Raw genomic sequence first — 13,407 nt, forward strand, 5'->3', positions numbered from 1 at the left:
CCAGCTGGATCTGCTTAGCGGCCTTTTCCTCGCTCTGTTTTATTTCTTTGCTGTGTCTGTGCACATCAGGTGTCTCGGGAACGCGATTATGCTCGGTTACTTCTCTATTTTGTACATATCATTACTGTGGGCTCCTTTGTCTTTTTAGGTCTCAGCTACGCTGTGCGCACGCGCTACATAGGAGGGGACCTCTTGGACTCGATCAGCTTTTTTGTCCGAAAACGTGCACGCTTTGCTTTGCTTTGTATTGCAACGCTTAAACGTTTGGTGTTTCCCTTGCGGGAGCGAGCAGCAGCGCCATGTGTTAGCAATTATCGTGCTCACTCCCGCAAGGTAAAAACTGCATCTCCCAGCTCTCGGCTGCACTTTCCTCCGTCTCAGGGATTCTCAGGGGACCTTTTTTTCTGACCCGCCTGCCATTCCTTTCCCTACCTGCCCTTCCTATTCCACTTTTCCGGCTTCCCATCCACCCCTTTCTTCTCTCACTCCCTCTTACTGACCTTGTTTCCTCCTCGTTCTTCCCTTCCCCATTCACATTCCTCCTGAGCCATTTCCTTCCCCCAGGCCTTCTTTGCTCGTTCCATGGACTGGCTTTGCCTCCCCCCACGAGTGAATGGTTGAAGAATCGGTGCCAATCTGCTCCAGGCCTCTGTGCCAATTTGTATTCCTAACTTGGCATATCCCGGGGCCCGCCTGTGAACAGCTGATGGCATTGCGATGTTTGCCGCTCTGATGCGCGGCCTGTATCTCACATACTGCCTTTATCTTCCTTCCGGGCCGTTGATAAGTGCATGGCAGCTGGAGGCTCCGACTGCGCCCCGGAGAAGCTCTGGCTTCAGGTCCCGTTCTTCTGCAGCCATAGCTCCGATTGCTGTAGAAAACACGGCGCTTATTGTCCGCATCAAGGCTGTTGTCGCCAGATCACATTTGCTTGTAGTGCTGTTTTTATTAGATTTTCCCTGTAAGATGAATGACTGAATATACAGCTACAAAACAAGAGCAGCTTTGTTTTTATTAGATCATTAATGCTCGAAATTTTTGTGCAAAACTGAACCGCTTTGTGGTCGATCCTAAAAAAAAAATTCCATTCGGAATGGATCCTTAAAAACCTTTACTAATTCAGTGACAGCACAGTATGTAATGTGGGTTTACCCATCGTGAATTTAAATGCCTAAAGAGCAATCTTTTTTTATTTTGATATCTCTAGCGGTATTTTATATAAATAATATAACTGCAGTGACACAATGTTACGCAAGGCCCTTTTCCGTTTCTAGATAGCGCATGGTATTCTCCTAATAGGAGCTTGTTTGTTATTCACATGCAAGGGACTTAAAGCTTGAGTATATCATCACTGCCATTTGCTTTCAAGGTGCCCCAGCACTGACACAAGTGCACATAACCCGGAAACATCCTACAAGGTGGTTCGTCTTCATGGTAGACATGCGTTGCAGCATTTTTTGTTATTTCTTTTTTAATACAGGTGTGCAATTATACATAATATCATCCTAATTATATATAAGGTAACAACAATGGCAATAGCTCTCGCTGAACACTTATAAGGTCCCAAAGGCGAGACCTATTGGATATGCCAATGCTTGTTACCATGACGCTGTTCTCCCTTGTTAGGCATGGTGTGGTTAATTTTGCCACTGACCCTACCTGTGTTAGGTTATCTGACTACTGCTATTTTGTCTTTGTGTTAAGCCTGCCGACTTTTATTATTTTTATTGTATGTTTGTTTTGCTTTGCTGATAAAATGTAATAAAAATATATTATTTTGTACATTAAAAAAAAACTGAACAGTCAGAAAAAGTAACTAAAACAATAACACGAGAACATATTTATTTAAGTTTAGGTACTGCTCGAAGAAAACTAGTATACACGAATAGAAAGAGAGGTTAAGGACTACAGAAGTGAATGTCATGGATATAAAATAAATCATATTTGTCCTTATCGATTATTGTTTTAGTGAGGAATATTTAGGTTAATAGTAACAGTTCAGCAGGCCACCTAAGTAAGATATAAATGAACAAGAAAAGAAACATGCATCTTGGCAATCGGAGGGCTATCAACGTTGGCAACGTTAATGCTTTTGTGTATATCAATAAAACCAGCCCCACAGCTGTGCACAAATGCATTTATATTGGCAATACCTATCTTATCTTGTAAGAAGCTAAATTATGAACGTGTCAAGGTTCTGCATTAAGAGTTATGCGATTAATTGCCCTGCAAATACCTGAGAGAAAATCATGTAAATCTTAGATTTAAGGAGAGATTTTCTGTACTGGAAACATTTATGTGCTACGGGATTTCATTGTCTGTCATATTTACCTCAGATTAAAGTAGAATCAAAATTCTCTGAAGTGTGGAATGATGTATTACACAAACTATACAAGCCAGAAAATGACACCCAAGGCGCTTTTCATGTAATGTATCCATCTTAGGTGGCGAACACCCGAAGCGAGACACAGCGCGCTGCGTCATCCTAGGTTTACGAGCATTTTGGTGTCACAAAAAATTGGCGCCTTCCTCGTGCATTGACCTAGCGGAGCTCTACAAAAGGAAACACTTATCAAGAGGTGTTTGTTTCAAGGTGTTTGGGATTGTATTTTAGTTTTTTATTACTCCAAAAGTAGTCATTCTTAATTATGTAGATAGTCATCTGATACTCTAGTGCTTTGGCAGTTTACCGGAACTTAGGTGGTTAAACTGTCAAAGTTGCCTCTTCCCGTTGATTGGAAATAGAGCCAGTGAGCCCAAGCTTTCAAAATCATATTCATGGAAGTACCCTGGGGGAGCACTGGGCATTCGCGCCCTCTTTGTGCGCTCTGGGGCACTCCCATATCACAGAAGGTACCCAGGTGAGCTCAAAGGACATTCCCTCCCATGCTTGGGAGGAGGCCCCATTCAAGTGTTACAGAAAATGTGATGGAAGTCTGAAAGGGGTTATTAGCAAAATAAGAATACATCATCTGTGAATCACATCTTCGGTTGACCCGGTGGTCCTTGTCAACCATAAAAGGGTACTTTTATGTTTGCTTTCCTTGATCCAGAGATGAAGAGGGTCTACTGCCCAGGGATAGTTCTCCACTTCACATAGTCTGCCAGCAAATGACTTTCAGCAATGAGGATTGTTTGTTATTAGACTGTACTTAGCATGACGTCTTTGCTGCTTTCATGACACGTCCACATAGGAAAAGGATTCGAACATTTCGCTCAGCGACAAGATGCTCACGAGATGTTCTACCATTTTATTATCTAAATAAAAAAAGGGGGCCCTTTCTTATGTTTCATATTTTTTGTTGTAATTTCCAGTAGTCTCGAAACCATGTATCGGATAATGAGACAGTCGGCATGGCTAAAAAATGTGCTACGGTATTAAAATAAGATTTAAAAAAATGCATTGCCAAAGCCATTTGTTTTGGATTTTGGAAATACAAATATTTATTTGTGTTGCAATCACGATACGCCGAATCCTAAAACTAACTATCCTGTTTCCAATTCAATGAAATGCACAGTAGGGGTGGGGTGGCGCCTCTGTGTTGTCAAGTCCAGCAGAATATTACAATGGGTCAAACGTACATAGGGCTGACAATTTCCTTCTTATTTCCTATGTATTTATGATAGAGTTGAGGCAGAACCTGACTAGAAAGTAACAGAGCAATGAGCAATAATGGGTTAGTATAGGGAATCAATGCAACTACAAAGATAGGATATAGTGGAAGAAGATGATTAATCCTAAAGTATAGATGGCAGGAGGAGAATGAAATTATAAGTGGTGGTTGGGGGTTCCTCAGATGGTGCCATATAACTCCAGAGATTATAGAAGTTCAAAGTGCTTTTTGAAGCGATCGAATGTTCTTCAACTCCTTCAAAAAATGAAGGAGAGAGGTAGCACTGAGGATGGGACTGGAGGCTGAGATCCTCTGTGCATAGCAGAAGAACGTTCCTCTTGAATTCACTTTCCTGGTCTCCAGCCTAGTGATGCTTCTGCTGCGCGTGTAGCGAAACCTCCCAGAGAGGTTGAGCTTACTTGCTAGGAATTGTGGATTAAATGAGTTTGACAACTAGAGGACGGTGCAACAGACTTTGAAGGTGATGTCAACATTTCGAGGGAGTCAGTGGTTTCATTGATGGTGAAATGATCTGATTGGTCTTCTTTGGTCCTTTGATTCGATATGTTACAGTGTGGAAGGCACACTTCAGGTGTGGGGGCAAGTGGGACTCTGGGATGCTGGCGATCAAGGCATTGCCTTTTGTTCATAAATGAAAGGACCAGTGTTTTGGAGATTGATCTGAAGCCCTAGCTTTGTGAAGCAGGGTGAGTTGAAGCTAGAAGGTTTTTGTGTTTTTTGCAGTGCATTCTGAAGCTCAGACTGGTGTCCATGTACAATCAAAAGAATTTGGAGCTATAACTTATTTGCAGGGTGAAGGTGGTATCATTCAATGCTGAGACCCAGTCTTCTACCTAATCCTGCATGTTGTCTTTGCCAGTGAGTACAACTCCATCCTTAAAGGGATGAGATTAAGAAAGGTCTATAACATTCACATGTGTGCCCTCATCTCCCCTCTCTAGTTGTACACAAGAGATATACATGTCTTTTGTCAGCGAGTGCACTCTAGTCCAGGAGAGTAAGAGGAGTGAACTGGAAAATCAATCAATCAATCAATGACACTTATAGAGCGCGCTACATACCCGTAGGGTCTCAAGGCGCTGGGGGGGGGGGGGGCGCTACTGCTCGAACAGCCAGGTCTTCAGCTTCTTCCTGAAGGAGAGGTGGTCTTGGGTCAGGCGCAGGTCGGTCGGGAGGGAGTTCCAGGTCTTGGCGGCCAGGTAGGAGAAGGACCTTCCTCCTGTAGTCGCTCTTCGGATGCGGGGGACGGCGGCGAGGGCGTGGTTGGGAGCGTAGAAGTTGATCCGGCTGTTGAGGTAGCTCGGGCCTTGGTCGTGTAGGGCTTTGTGTGCGTGGGTGAGGAGGCGGAAGGTGATTCTTTTGTTGACGGGGAGCCAGTGAAGGTCTCTCAGATGTCCGGAGATGTGGCTGGTTCGTGGGATGTCGAGGATGAGTCTGGCTGAGGCGTTCTGGATCCGCTGGAGTCTCTTCTGGAGCTTGGCGGTGGTACCGGCGTAGAGGGCGTTGCCGTAGTCCAGTCGGCTGGTGACGAAGGCCTGGGTGACGGTCTTCCTGGTCTCGGTGGGGATCCACCAGAAGATCTGCCGTAGCATGCGTAGGATGTTGAAGCACGCCGAGGAGACGTTGTTGACTTGCCTGGTCATGGAGAGGGAGGAGTCCAGGATGAAGCCCAGGTTGCGTGCATGGTCTGTCGGTTTGGGTGCGGTGCCCAGGGCGGGAGGCCACCAGGAGTCGTCCCAGGCGGAGGGTGAAGAGCCGAGGATGAGGACCTCCGTCTTGTCAGAGTTCAGTTTCAGGCGGCTGGTCGTCATCCACTCGGCTACCTCTTTCATCCCTTCGTGCAGGTTGGCTCTGGCGGAGGCGGGGTCGTTGGTCAGGGAGAGGATCAGCTGGGTGTCGTCGGCGTAGGAGATTATGCTGAGGTTGTGCTTGCGTGCGATGGCCGCGAGGGGGCTCATGTAGACGTTGAAGAGGGTGGGGCTCAGAGATGATCCTTGAGGGACGCCGCAGATGACTTCGGAGGCCTCTGACTTGTACGGTGGTAGGCGGACTCTCTGTGTTCTTCCGTCGAGGAAGGAGATGATCCATTCCAGCGCCTTGTCCTGGATTCCGATGTTGCTGAGGCGCTGTACTAGGGTGCGGTGGCAGACAGTGTTGAATTCCGCGGAGAGGTCTAGGAGGATGAGGGCAGCTGTTTCTCCATTGTCCATCAGGGCTCGGATGTCATCGGTGGCGGCGATGAGGGCGGTCTCGGTGCTGTGATTGGCTCGGAAGCCGGACTGTGAGGGGTCGAGGGATCCATTCGTCTCGAGGAAGGCGGCCATCTGCTTGTTGACGGTCTTCTCGATGACTTTGGCTGGAAACGGGAGGAGCGAGATGGGGCGGTAGTTCTTGAGTTGTCCCTATTTAGCAACAAGGGGGCCCTGACCTCTGTGTTATGCACTCATCATTTCAGCAAACTTGCAACCCTTTCAACTGAGTACAAAGACAAGGAAATGGGAATCAAAGCATAAGGTGCCAGCACTAGTCTTAAAGTCCCTATCAATTTTAGTGAAGAACAAAAGGTGCAAACAACGGGCTGGAAGCACAATTCCCTATACTCCCTCAAATTAAAGGCTGATTCAAAGAACCTAACCTTCAACAATTTAATAGCACATGATAGCCCAGCACACTTTAAACACAACTTATAACAATCTTAGAGAATAGTTCAAAAAGGATCTAGTTCCATGAGCGAGTCGATGTTCAATTTCAGTTTATTCTTTATTTTTCATTCTTTAAAAACTTTTGAAAGCATCACTTTTTGAACCGCCAACGCGTTTCGTCCCAAACAGGGACTTCTTCAGGGCTTGAAAAGTAAATATAGGCTATTCAGGTTGAGAATTTCTCATTAGTTCACAACTGGTAATTATTGGATCTCAAAGAAAGGAGTATTCTATTTGGTAACCTTTTAATTATTCGCAACTGGTGATTATATAATCTCACTTTAAAGCGTTTCTTCATGTATTAGACATAATATTTAGCAGGTGGAAGGTCTTTTTTATGAAGCAGTGCCCCGGATATACTAGTTCGGGTCCCGCAAAGAAAATCCTCGGTCGTGTCCGCTTCACAGGGTTCACCACGATACCTATCGTATCGTGGTGAACCCTGTGAAGAGATCCAATAATTACCAGTTGTGAACTAATGAGAAATTGTCAACCTGAATAGCCTATATTTACTTTTCAAGCCCTGAAGAAGTCCCTGGTTGGGCCGAAACGCGTTGGCGGTTCCAAAAGTGATGCTTTCAAAAGTTTTTAAAGAATGAAAAATAAAGAATAAACTGAAATTGAACATCGACTCGCTCATGGAACTAGATCCTTTTTGAACTATTCTCTAAGATTGTTATAAGTTGTGTTTAAAGTGTGCTGGGCTATCATGTGCTAACCCTTTCAACTGACACTGGGGGCTTTGCCCTGCAGCTGGCAGCTTTTATGGAATGTGCTCAATTTAAAGATCTAATCATTGTAATCTTTCTCATGCTGTTTTTGTTTTTGAATTGTTAAAGAATGGCCACACCCAGCCTGTAACAAGCCCATTCCAACATCCAGCCTTTCTCACTCACTCCCTTTCCCTGTTTCCCCTAACCCTACAGTGGGTGTGTTGTTCCCTTCACTCGCTTGGGTAGGTGTTCAGGAACGGTTCGACCTTTCAGGAGGTCTGCTCACTTGGAGCCCAACAACAGGGAACAATGCAAAGAACCCCACAACATTGCGAAAAAACTCCCAGAGCTTCGGAACCATTTGTGTTTCAGAAACAAACCCTCAGAAAAAAACAAAGAAATTGCGAACAGGGCCAAAACAATATGGCGCCTACTCTACAGAGGTGTTTGCTTTCAGAGCAACCACCCCAGTGGCCTCCACTGGGCTCTATATTCTAAAGGGCCTCCTATAATTTGAAAATGAATTAAAAACAAGTTTTATATATGTTTAGCAATAGGTTCACGTTATTTTTCCTCAGTTTAAACTCTGATGCAAAAAAATTGAGCCCCAATGATTTGCATTCACTAATTGACATACAGCATATTGATTTGCCCTGGTCTCTGCACCAGTGCCCAGGTCTCTATGCATCTATTACGATGGGCTAGAACACAAAGCCTATTGACCGCAGGTTTTAGAACATATTCTATCTTGCACACAGCAATGGAGGCAGCAAGCAAGGTTGCTTCTGTAGACCATCCATGGAGGGCAGTGTAGAGCAGGAGCCCCCTTCCTGGTTGAGCCCAGTGCACATTAGGGCTAGACCGCTGCTACTTGTTTCCATGGGGAAACAGCCTTTACAACGAGGTTTTACCCTCGTTGTGCCTTTACCACGCATTTTTTAGCATGCATATTTTTACCACGTGCATGCCTTTACATCGCATGCCTTTACCACGCATTTAAGGTAAGTTGGGAGTCTCCCCCCACGAATACATTGTTTTTATGTATAAAAACAATGCGTGGTAATGGCCTGTGTTGTAAAAGCATATTCGTGGTAAAAGCATACATGGGAACAAAATGCGTGGTAAAGGCATACGATGTATTTACATGCGTTGTACCGTCGTACAACCTTTTCCATGCAGGCTTCCATCATCAGGGTCTGGTGTGCTGGATGTCTTTGCAAAGATGCTTAACCTATTGCTCTGTAGGCTGTACCCTTGCTTTCGTTTAGAACATAAGACAGAGACCCCCATGAGATATATCCTGTTTGTGATTGGGCTCCCCTGTGTTGCAAAAAGTCAGTTTCCAAGGTGGGAAAGGGATACTTCCACCCGATACTTCAAGGGGTGTAAGTGGAAAAGGTTTCTCCACGGTTAAAACATTTTCCCTTGTGTACAAAAAACAAATTATAATAAATGTGTCTTTGCTTGCATGCAGTTATACATAGAACTAAGGCTAGTTAGCTGTGAGTGTACTTGGCAAACTATCATTTGCTTAGATTTGCCAGCGTTCCCTCAACGGGATTCTGTGACTCTGTGAAATAATTGGCGTTATGCATAGATCTGTACATTAATTGTAAGTTCCCAGGGTGCCTGAAATTTTTTTTATGAAAATGTCTGGCAAATACAACATTGCCATAAGGTGAACAGTGTGCCCACAATTGAAGCGCACCCTTTGCCACTCCCCATGCTACTTTTTCTCCCTCCTCGCCTGCAGAATCAGCGGTGTAGTCTAGTAGGGATTGTCATTGGTTGCAAGGGCTAACATGCCGGTGGCCAGAAGGAGACATCTTCAGATGATGGTTAGAGTGAGTGGGTGGTTTGCAATCTCTCATCTGATGGATCTTTTTAAGTTGACTGACACGCCAATGGAGTTAACAATAATAAAACATTTCAATCTTCGAGAAGCCCATTTGCTCATACAATAAAGGCAAGGAATCAGTGATTGAAGTTAAGGGATTTTATTTTGAATTAATAGTCAGTGCAATATATATGCATGTCAGACGAATATTAAAAGATACAGAATTAGAGCTGGCAAGCTGAAATATCATGATATAGTTCAATCTCCGAATAAGATATGAAATAATCACAGCCACAGCAATGCAGAAACTGAGAATTGAAAACAGGTGTTCCTTAAAGAAACTCCAGTTCTCTCTCCTGAACATGAATAAGTTATACAATTCAACTAATCAAGGTTCTAAGTTTAGAATAAGGATGGTTTGTAGAGTGGGGTCTTAAGGAAATTCGGAAATGCAAGAAGGTGTCAGCATAGTGAAGACTCCAGTAGAAGTCTCCCAGAATTGGAATAAGTGTTTAGCATGAAGCTTCACGCAAGAATAAAGGAAGCAGAGAGGTCTGTACCCTCAGAGTCTAAGCAATTTGTTAAAATGCACAACAGTGTGAACACTAATTAAACCCAATAAAACTTCAACAATAATCATATCTCTTCTCGCCCAACCAGGATCCAATCGTTCCACTTCTCATGACATGCATTAGCAACTTCACCTAAATGTCCCATCCCACAGAAGTTGGACAGTTACTGCAACCTTGACCTTTCCTGAAACGAGACGAATAGGAGGCTTCACCAGCTCATTAGGTCACGTTTCTGGCCAAGATTTCTCTTCTTAGGCCTTACTATCATTAAACTAACACATACCACAATACTCCTTTTTCTAGCTAATGAAACCTTGAGAACGCACCTGCAGGGGAAATAACAGACTAACTAAGCAAAATACATTTCAAAATTAAGGCCTTTAGTGAGGCTAACTTAACTAAACATTAAAATGTGCACTTCAAAAACATTGTTATACTTGTGCACATGTAACTCAAGAACAAATGCAAATGTGAATAAAAGCATACATGATTACATTTTCAAATATGACTTTCAGAATGTATGTAAATCTGACTTAAAAAGTGTAAATCCAAAAGTGAATACAGAATACATCTTCATGTTTAACCTGAACATTAGTGCACATATTTTTAAAGTTTCAGTTTCTCAATAGATGCATTTCATTAATGCGTTTAAATGTTCACACATGTTAGGGCAAAAAGTACATATAATGTCAAATATAAATGCATTATTGTGCATTGATAATGTGTACAGGATAGAATCTAAATTGTGCTACTCCAATGGTCACTTTGACCATAACTTGCTGCCCGCTGCTTCACCTAGCCCTGCCACTGACACCACAGGACCTCAGAGTGGGGCCTGAACACGTACTGTTTACAGCTCTCCTATCGAGGCACATTGCACAAAATTTTGGATGTTTAATGCACATCCTATGTCTGATTGATTGTTGTTCCCATGGAAACGAAAGGAAAAGAGGAACTGTCAACAGGGACACCCCATCCTCTGCAGGCTTGACTAACCCAGCAGGAGTAACAGGACCGAGGCCTTCCTGATGTGGGCCACCAGCCCCTGTCGGAAACATGGAGGGGCTCACTCGTCCAGTCCAGCTGCGGCCAGAGCAGGTAAGAGTGGCGGGGCGGTGGGGCCCGGGTGGTGGGGGGGATTTTGACTGGTGATGACGAGGTACAATTTATTGTTTATTTAATTTTTGCTCTGCATCATCCGTCAACATCCGTTTCACCGCTATCTGAATGGGCAGAGGCTGGTCCTGTCTTCTGCAGCTAGCCTAATCAAGCAGGAGTGACAGGAGCGAAATTTTCCACATGTGGGGGCAGCATACTCTGTTAGAAAAAATGGAGTGGCTCACTGGCCCTATCCTCTGCGGGTTAGCCTAACTTAGCAGCAGTGACAGGAGCAAGGCCTACCACTTGTGGGGCCGCTATCCCTTGCCGTAACTATGGTGGGGCTCACTCGCCTTATCCTCTGCAGGCTAGCCTAATCCAGCAGCGCAACAGGAGTGAGACTGTCCACATAATGAGGCCACCATCCTTTGCCTGAACTATGGGGGGGGCTCACTCGCCCCATCCTCTGCAGGCTAGCCTAACCAAGCAGGAGTGACAGGAGCAAGGCCTTTCACATGTGGGGCTGCCATCCCCTGCCTTGAACTATGGAGGGGCTCACTGGCTTCCTCCTCTGCAGACCAGCCTAATCCACCAGCACAACAGGAGCAAGGCAGTCCATGTGTGAAAAGTGGAGACACCCATGGTGCTGATCCCATTGACCTGTCAATTATATCTGCTGTCAGTACTTGTAGCTTTTGTTATTCTTCTTTTTCATGATGCAATGGCACTTTTTAATGGTGTTGGGCCACTGGCTATTGTCTAGTTGAACTTGATCTTCATTTTTCTGAGACCATGGAACAGCTTCTTATTTTGTCGTACAATTGATGGACACTCATCCCTGATGTACAGCATTGGAACTCGCTCTAGCCATTCATCTGCATCTGCTGGAATAAAACTATCAATCACATAAATATAAGCTTTTGCAGCTCCATTCTTGTGTGGGTATGTGGGTGTGCATTGCCTGAGACACTCCTGTCAGTATGTTCTGGTTTTGGTCTGAGTGTTGTCTTTTTGGTCCCCGTTATGCATACTTGATGAAGGAATGCTCCGCTATCCAGAACAAATCTTACAGCGTGGCTTCCCACTGGCAGGTTGATGACTGTGCAATCTCCTTTTGTTTTGCCAATTTTACACCATGTATAAATGCTCTGTTCAACCTCAAGAGGATGAAGTATAAAAGTCTCTGTGTCCCTGTGAGTCTTTGGTGAATGAATGTAGAGTGGGAACTCGCACAGCGTAGATCATCAAATGTTAGTAGCGGTAATGATTTGTAGCGTGCAGTCGGATGATGCACTGTCTAGCCCAACAGTGAGTGCACTAGGCTAATGAATTGGGAGGTCCCCCTTCCGGGAGGAGAACAATCCGACGCACAGCATGAAGACCGTGGTCTTGTTTCAATAAACCAATTGATCCAAAGTTAATGAGTGTATGTTGACACTTTTAATCTTCAACATGTGAATATTCAAGCATATTCAGCTGTATATTAATCAATCCAAAGACTGTCATTCAAAGCATGGTAATCCATTAACACAAAATCCCCGATGCATTTCGGGCATGAGCCCTTTGTCAAGGGAATGCTCTACAAGAAAAACAAACGTGACCAAAATAAATGCACAGTAATCACAACACGATCGAATTCAGAGAAAAGTAAACTGTCTGTAAAATGGCTAAACAACCTTATACCCCAGCGATGTCTGATGACTAATAACGGAATCCCGAAGGAAGAAACCATGTGGTAAGAGAAACTGGTAAAGACGGGATGTAGCATCCAAGATCCTCGTGAAATTGAAAGGAAATAAAAAGACACGCTAGTGTGCTACAGTGCTTAAAAAGGTGCTCCCGGGCGGACTCGCATGCAGAAGTTTAACGGAAACTAAGGAGAGATAAGAGAAAGGACACGCGAGCGTGTCACAGTGCTCAAATAAGTGCTCCCAGGCTAACTCACGTGAGATGGTTTCTCGGGTGCCTCACGGCGTGCCGGAGTGTTGATGTGAAGTGAAACAGATCGGACACTGATATGTAAACAGGTCACCAAGACTAAAAACGGACTCAGTGAGAAAGAATAATGAAAAGTGTAAAGGGACTACAGTGTGAGAAACAAACACGAGCCGGACTGTAAACGAAGTCGCCATGTTGGAAGGGATAAATGTACAATAAAAGGGGTGATAAAAGACAAGGATACAGTGTAGGAGTGATGTAAAGAAGATTAAGGCATATGACAGACAAAACATGTTCAAAGGTAACAAAGGAATTCCATTCGATCGTTCAGCCCGTTGGGCGCCATCGTGGATAGGAGTCGGATCCAGTAGTTCTCACGTTTCAGTAATGTGTTCTTGTTGTTGTGTGTAGTAGGTACTTGTTCCAAAATCTGGAATTTGAGTTGGGCTACAGTATGTCTAAATTCGGCAAAATGGGAAGCCACAGTGGATTTAAGGTTGATGGTGCGGATGTTACTTTTATGTTCTAAAATCCGAGTGCGGATTTTTCTTTCTGTGTGTCCCACATAGCATTTGCCACACGGACATTTCAAGAGGTAAATGACGTTGTTTGAGTTACATGTGGCGTTCACTTTGAGTTTGATGGGATATCCTCTCATGGGATGGCTGATGACATTGCCAGTGATGCAGTTGTTGCAGTTGGAGCAATTGTAGCAAGGTCTGAGTCCTTTGTAAACCATCTGTGTTTCATCTTTGTAAGGTTTCGAGATGATTTCTTTTAAATTCTTACCACGTGTAAATGCGAAAATGGGGGGTCTGTTAAACAAGCCCCTGAAATCAGGTTCCAGGGTGAGAATAGACCAGTGTTTTCTAATGATAGACTGAAAACGGTGCGTTGTTTTTGAATACTTTG

Source organism: Lissotriton vulgaris, chromosome 3_1, assembly GCF_964263255.1.
Source record: "Lissotriton vulgaris chromosome 3_1, aLisVul1.2, whole genome shotgun sequence".
NCBI lineage: Eukaryota > Metazoa > Chordata > Amphibia > Caudata > Salamandridae > Lissotriton > Lissotriton vulgaris.